This window comes from Abramis brama (assembly GCF_963993115.1).
Source record: "Abramis brama genome assembly, contig: SCAFFOLD_47, whole genome shotgun sequence".
Lineage (NCBI taxonomy): Eukaryota > Metazoa > Chordata > Actinopteri > Cypriniformes > Leuciscidae > Abramis > Abramis brama.
In genome coordinates this window covers 631,504-637,830 of record NW_028155925.1, presented here as the reverse complement: position 1 = coordinate 637,830, position 6,327 = coordinate 631,504, and positions in this window count along the sequence as shown.

Here is a 6,327-nt window from a genome sequence, read left to right as displayed (position 1 = left end):
AGTAAATGAAACTAAAAATTATTTATGTGCATTATTTTTGTAAAGTTATAACTTGTAAATGTAATAAAGAAATTTATCTGTACATTTATTTTTTGTCATGTCAATTAATTTGTAAATGATACAAAATACATTGTTCCATACATTTGTACAACTATTTGCATGATAAGGTATGTTTTCTATAGACTGTTCTTGAGCTGAGCAGGATCTGGATGAGCTGGACTATAGATAGATAGATAGATAGATAGATAGATAGATAGATAGATAGATAGATAGCAACACAACAACCTAAAAAAGCTAAAAACACAGAAGCATCAGTAAAAACATAAATATCATTAATATGATGGGGGCCGGCCCTGCTAGAGTGGTCTTCAATAGCCATAAATATATAGATGAAAGTGTAATGTGGCACTCATGAGAGATGCCGAAGATAATCTCCTCAGTTTTCTGTGTATTGAGGATGAGGGCGTTTAGATCACACCACTTTACCAGATTATTCACTGTTTCCACATAGAGATCGGCCCCTCTCCTTCATCAGAGCTACCAGTGCAGTCTCATCGGAAAATCTGATGATCTGGTGTCTGGGTGCAGAGGTGAGACAGCCGCTGGTATAGAGCGTGAAGAGCAAAGGAGAGCGAACACATCCTTACAGCTGGATGTGATCATGGGGGAATAGGTGTTATTGACCCTGACCAGCTGTTGCCCGTTAGTGAGTAAAGAACAGAACCAGTGAATGAGAGATGGGTTCGTACCCATTTGAGCCATTTTGGATAACAATATGTCCGGTTTTATTGTATTGAATGCAGAGAAGTCAATACCCTGGCATATGGCTTTATTTTCGGAGCGTCCAGGTGTTTTGAGACCGGATGCATGAGAGTGCCACCATCCTCCGTGATGCGCTGTTGCCTGTATGCGAAGTGGAACGGATCCAGTGTGTCCTGTACAGACTGAGAGAGTACAGAGGATACCAGAGACGCTGCCGGCGGGACATCATCTGGGATCAGTGCATGTTTCCACTGTCCACCAACAGGTTTGCAGGGCGGATTCTCAGAAAGAGGAGGAATAAATGAAATTAACTCACATCTTCAAAAATCAAACCATAAAATATTGTAACATGCAAAACCGTTTTGCGCTAAACTCTGCAGGACAGCAGCCATCCGGGACCAATGTGTCCTATCCCTGATCTATGAGACAAATATATTTGTTTAAATTTTAAATTAAATTTTTTTTTATATTTTGTGTTTCTATTATATACTGTTCATATTTTATAATATCAAAAATCTAATATCCATGTGTAAAAAGTCAGTTCCCTTTCAAGGGAACTCGCGTTGCGTCGAGAATGACGCTATGGGGAACGCTTTGCGTGATGACGTCTTGAAGCACATGTAAAATCAGTCCAATGGTGTGGCGGAACGTCAGAGGCGGGTGACGTCACGTACCAGGAAGCTATAAAAGCCGGCCTGAAACAGAAAACGAAAGCTTTCTGAGTCTTCAGTCGCGCTCTGTGTTGAAATCTGTCCTTGTTATTTGGTGTTGTCTGTCTATATATATATATATTCAGTATGGCGAGCAAGCAGCAGTTTAGAGTGTGTGTTCATCCTTGCCCGCGTTATATAACGGGAGGTGATACTCACACTCTTTGTGTTGTTTGTTTGGGAGAGGAGCATGCCCAGTCAGCACTCGAGGGTGGTGACTGTGTGCATTGCTGTGCGCTTCCATTGCGTACGCTCCGATCCCGCTTGGCTCGGTTCAATCCCGACCACGCTCCCCAGGGCTCGGGTCCCGCCGCTGCCGAGGCACGGCGTCGATCTCAGACCTGGGGTTCACAGATGGATTTATCAGTGGATGTTGAGACGGGCTCTGCCTTATCTCAGCATCCGTCTGATAGATCCAGTGCCTCTTATCAGGGTGTGGAAGCACGTGCTGCGGTTTCTTCCCCCCCGATAGAGGTACCAGTACTGCAACTATCCAGCTCTGAGGAGTTGGATGTTGTGAGTATTGAAGCTGAGTCTGAGGATTCGCCACCTCAGTCTCATGCGTTTGAGGAACTGCTCGATGTCATTACTAGAGCTGTTGACAGACTGTCTATTGAGTGGCCAGAAGATAGGCAGGACGTTCGTTCGAAAAGTAAGCTCGACGAACGCTTCCTGCCATCTCGTGCGCAGCCCCAGCGCAGGAGCCTGCCGTTTTTCCCCGATCTCCACACCGAGGTGTGGAGATCGTGGGCGAAACCAGTGTCTCACAGAGTTTATACACCACAAACATCTCACTACTCCTCAATATCTAAATATAAAGAGTATGGTTATGGGGAGATGCCGAAGGTGGAAGAGACGCTTGCGGGCTATCTCTCTCCAGCAACGGCATCTTCTCTGAAAGCTCCTACACTTCCCTCTAAGCCAGTTAAAGTAACATCTTCCCTGGTTCATAAGTCGTATGCAGCCGCTGGTCAAGCTGCAGCGTGTCTGCATACGATGTCCATTTTACAAGCCTATCAGGCTGAATTATTGGGGGATTTGGAGGAGGGCGGGGGAATTGGTCCTGACACTGTGGCCGAACTTCGCAGAGCCACAGATTTGTCTCTCAGGGCCACCAAGGAGACCGCTAAATCTATCGGGCGGTCTATGGCAGCCCTGGTGGCCACTGAGAGGCATCTGTGGCTCAATCTAAGTGATATCAAGGATAAAGAAAAGCATGTTCTCTTAGATGCTCCGGTCTCCACTGTTGGTTTGTTTGGTGATGCAGTTAGTGTTGCGGTAGCAAAATCACAAGAAGCCGCTAAGCAAGCTGCTGCTCTCCAGAAACTTCTCCCCCGCCGTTCTTTCTATGAGGCTGCTGAGCGGGAGCAGCCTCACTCCTCTAAAAAGAGCGCTGAGCACCGTGCCACTCAGAAACAGAGCGTGTCCTCCCGTGCTCCCCCACAAAAATCTCGGGGACACGGAGGGCGCGCTCAAACCCAGCAGTCCTCGAGGGGTAAAGCGGATCTGCGGACCGTTATTACCGCCAAGAAGGCTGCTGGGAAGAAATCCTGACGTCCGAGGGCTCAGGACTAATGAGGGTAGTCCCCCCCGAAGCAGAGCGGTTAACACCTCTTTTTACGGTGCCCGTCTCTCTTCGGTACCCTCAGGGGACCGTTCTGCTAACCCTGCCGCCTCCGGTGTTACAGGGCGCAGCGGTCTCCGGCGAGCACATATCTCAAGGACCACCCGGAAACGTAGTGGCCTCGGGATGCCCGCCCCCTCCGAGGAGGGTGTTAGAGCAGTCTGTTCGATCGTTCCCTGCCGGTGCGCCGTTACAGGGCGACGAATTGACTGCTCAACAACAACAAAATCCAGAAACCAGTCTCGAGAGGCTGGTACCTCTAGTAGAATCTTTGACAGCGTGGAAGCTACTGTCAAATGTTTCTTGTTGGGTCCTGCAGACCGTGGAAAAAGGGTATCAGATACAATTCAAAAAACGCCCACCTCGGTTTATGGGGGTCCTGCCCACAGTGGTGGGCCCCGAGCAGGTTCTGGTCATGGAACAGGAAGTGAACACTCTGTTAGAGAAAGGGGCCATAGAATATGTACCTCCCTCCGACAGGGAAACCGGGTTTTACAGCCGGTACTTCATTGTTCCGAAAAAGGACGGGGGATTGCGTCCCATTTTAGATCTTCGAGTTCTGAACGATTCAGTCATGCAGCTCAAGTTCAAAATGTTAACATTGAGACAGATCGTGCCACAGATCAGGTCCGAGGACTGGTTTGTCACGATAGATCTCAAGGACGCATATTTCCATATTTCCATCCGTCCGTGTCATTGGAAGTTCCTGAGGTTTGCTTTCGGGGGCAAAGCATACCAATATCGTGTTCTTCCATTCGGCCTAGCTTTATCACCCCGCACTTTCACCAAATGCATGGATGCAGCTCTGGCGCCGCTGCGCCTCCAGGGTATTCGCATCATGAACTACATCGACGATTGGTTGATTTTAGCTCAGTCGCATCAGTTGGCGGTTCAACATCAAGATGTTGTTCTCGCCCACATGAAAGAGCTGGGGTTACGGCTGAACGCCAAGAAGAGTGTGCTTTCTCCACTCCAGAGGACCACTTTTTTAGGCGTGGTTTGGGACTCAGTGTCGATGCAGGCGCGCCTGTCACCGCCACGTATAGAGTCCATCCTTGCAGCTGTGAAAAGTGTAAAGCTAGGCCAGCTACTCACTGTCAAACAGTTCCAGAGGCTGTTGGGTCTCATGGCAGCAGCTTCCAACGTGATACCTTTTGGACTGCTGCACATGAGGCCCCTGCAGTGGTGGCTCAGGACCAGGGGGTTTTCCCCGAGGGGCAACCCATTTCGCACAATCAAGGTCACGCGGCGATGCTTACGTGCCCTGGTTATGTGGAAGAAACCTTGGTTCCTGTCCCAGGGCCCAGTGTTGGGAGCTCCTTGTCGTCGCAAACTGCTAACGACGGATGCTTCCCTCACGGGTTGGGGAGCGATCCTGGAGGGTCGCTCATCTCAAGGTCTGTGGGAAGACCATCATCATTCCTGGCATATCAATCGCCTAGAGATGTTAGCTGTCTTCCGGGCTCTGAGGAGCTTTATCACAGATCTCAGGGGACACCATGTGTTAGTACACACGGACAACACGTCGGTAGTCGCCTATATCAACCACCAAGGGGGTTTGCGCTCGTGCCCGTTATCCAACTTGGCACGCCATATCCTCTTGTGGTCCCAGGGGAAGTTACTGTCACTCAGGGCAGCTTACATCCCCGGGGTCCAGAATATTGGAGCAGACACTCTGTCGAGACAGGGGCCGAGGCCCGGGGAATGGAGGCTCCACCCCGAGGTGGTGGAGCTAATATGGAGGGAGTTTGGCCAAGCTCAAGTGGATCTGTTTGCGTCTCGAGAGACGTCTCACTGTCCACTTTGGTTCTCCCTCACGCATCCAGCTCCTCTGGGACTGGATGCTATGGTGCAGACGTGGCCGAGGCTACGTCTGTACGCTTTTCCCCCAGTTGCTCTGCTCCCGGGAGTTCTGGAGAGAGTTCGCAGGGACCGGGTTTGCCTGCTTCTTATAGCCCCGCGCTGGCCGGGCAGAGTATGGTTTCCCGATCTTGTGTCGCTCCTCGACGGGCCTCCTCTGGAGCTACCCGTCAGGAGGGACCTTCTGTCCCAGGCGGAGGGCTCGATATTTCACCCCCGCCCAGAACTGTGGAACCTGTGGGCTTGGCCTCTGAGGGGGCCCAGCTCATAGAGTCAGGTCTCTCAACTGAGGTTGTGGAGACCATTCTACAGTCCAGAGCTCCCTCCACGAGGAAACTTTATGCCCTGAAGTGGAGAGTCTTCACTTCTTGGTGTAGTGACCGTCGGTTGGATCCAGTCAACTGCCCAATTGGTACAGTTCTGGAGTTCCTGCAGGACCGGTTCACTGCAGGTCTGACCCCGTCCACTTTAAAGGTTTATGTGGCGGCCATAGGTGCTTACCACATTCCTTTGGGTGGAATGTCTGTGGGGAAGGACCCTCTGGTATCTCGTTTCCTTCGTGGCACCTGGAGGCTGAGGCCTGCAGTTCGCTCTAGGGTGCCACCATGGGACTTGTCCATTGCACTTCAAGGCCTGTCCCTGGCCCCCTTTGAGCCCATTGAGGAGGTTCCTGAGAAGTTTCTAACTTTGAAAGCTCTTTTTCTTCTGGCTATCTCTTCTCTCAAGAGAATTGGGGATCTTCAAGCATTGTCGGTTGCTCCGTCATGCTTAGAGTTTGCTCCGGGTATGGTGAAAGCTTTTCTACATCCCAGACCGGGTTATATCCCCAAGGTCCCCACTAATGTGGCCAGACCTATTGTTCTGCAGGCCTTTTGTCCTCCTCCTTTTCAGAATGCGGACCAGGAGGCTAATAATTTGCTTTGCCCAGTTCGGGCGTTAGACGCCTATGTCCACAGAGCTGCCCTGTGGCGTAAAAGTGATCAGTTATTTGTATGCTTTGGCTCCCCTAACAAGGGAGGTCCGGTGTCTAAGCAAAGAATGAGCAAGTGGGTGGTCGAGGCTATCTCACTTGCTTATGAGGCGGCTGGGCAGCCTTCTCCTTTGGCTGTCCGGTCGCACTCTACGAGGAGTATGGCGGCCTCTAAGGCCCTTATATCAGGAGTTTCGTTACAGGACGTCTGTGATGCGGCAGGCTGGTCCTCACCGCACACTTTCGTCAGGTTCTACTCTCTGGATCTAGACTCTGCTCCAGGGTCTCATGTTTTGTCTTCCTAGTGCTGCTCACCAGATTTCACACGGGACAGACACTTGTAGCTATGGAGGCGTTGGTATAGACGTTCCCCATAGCGTCATTCTCGACGCAACGCGAGT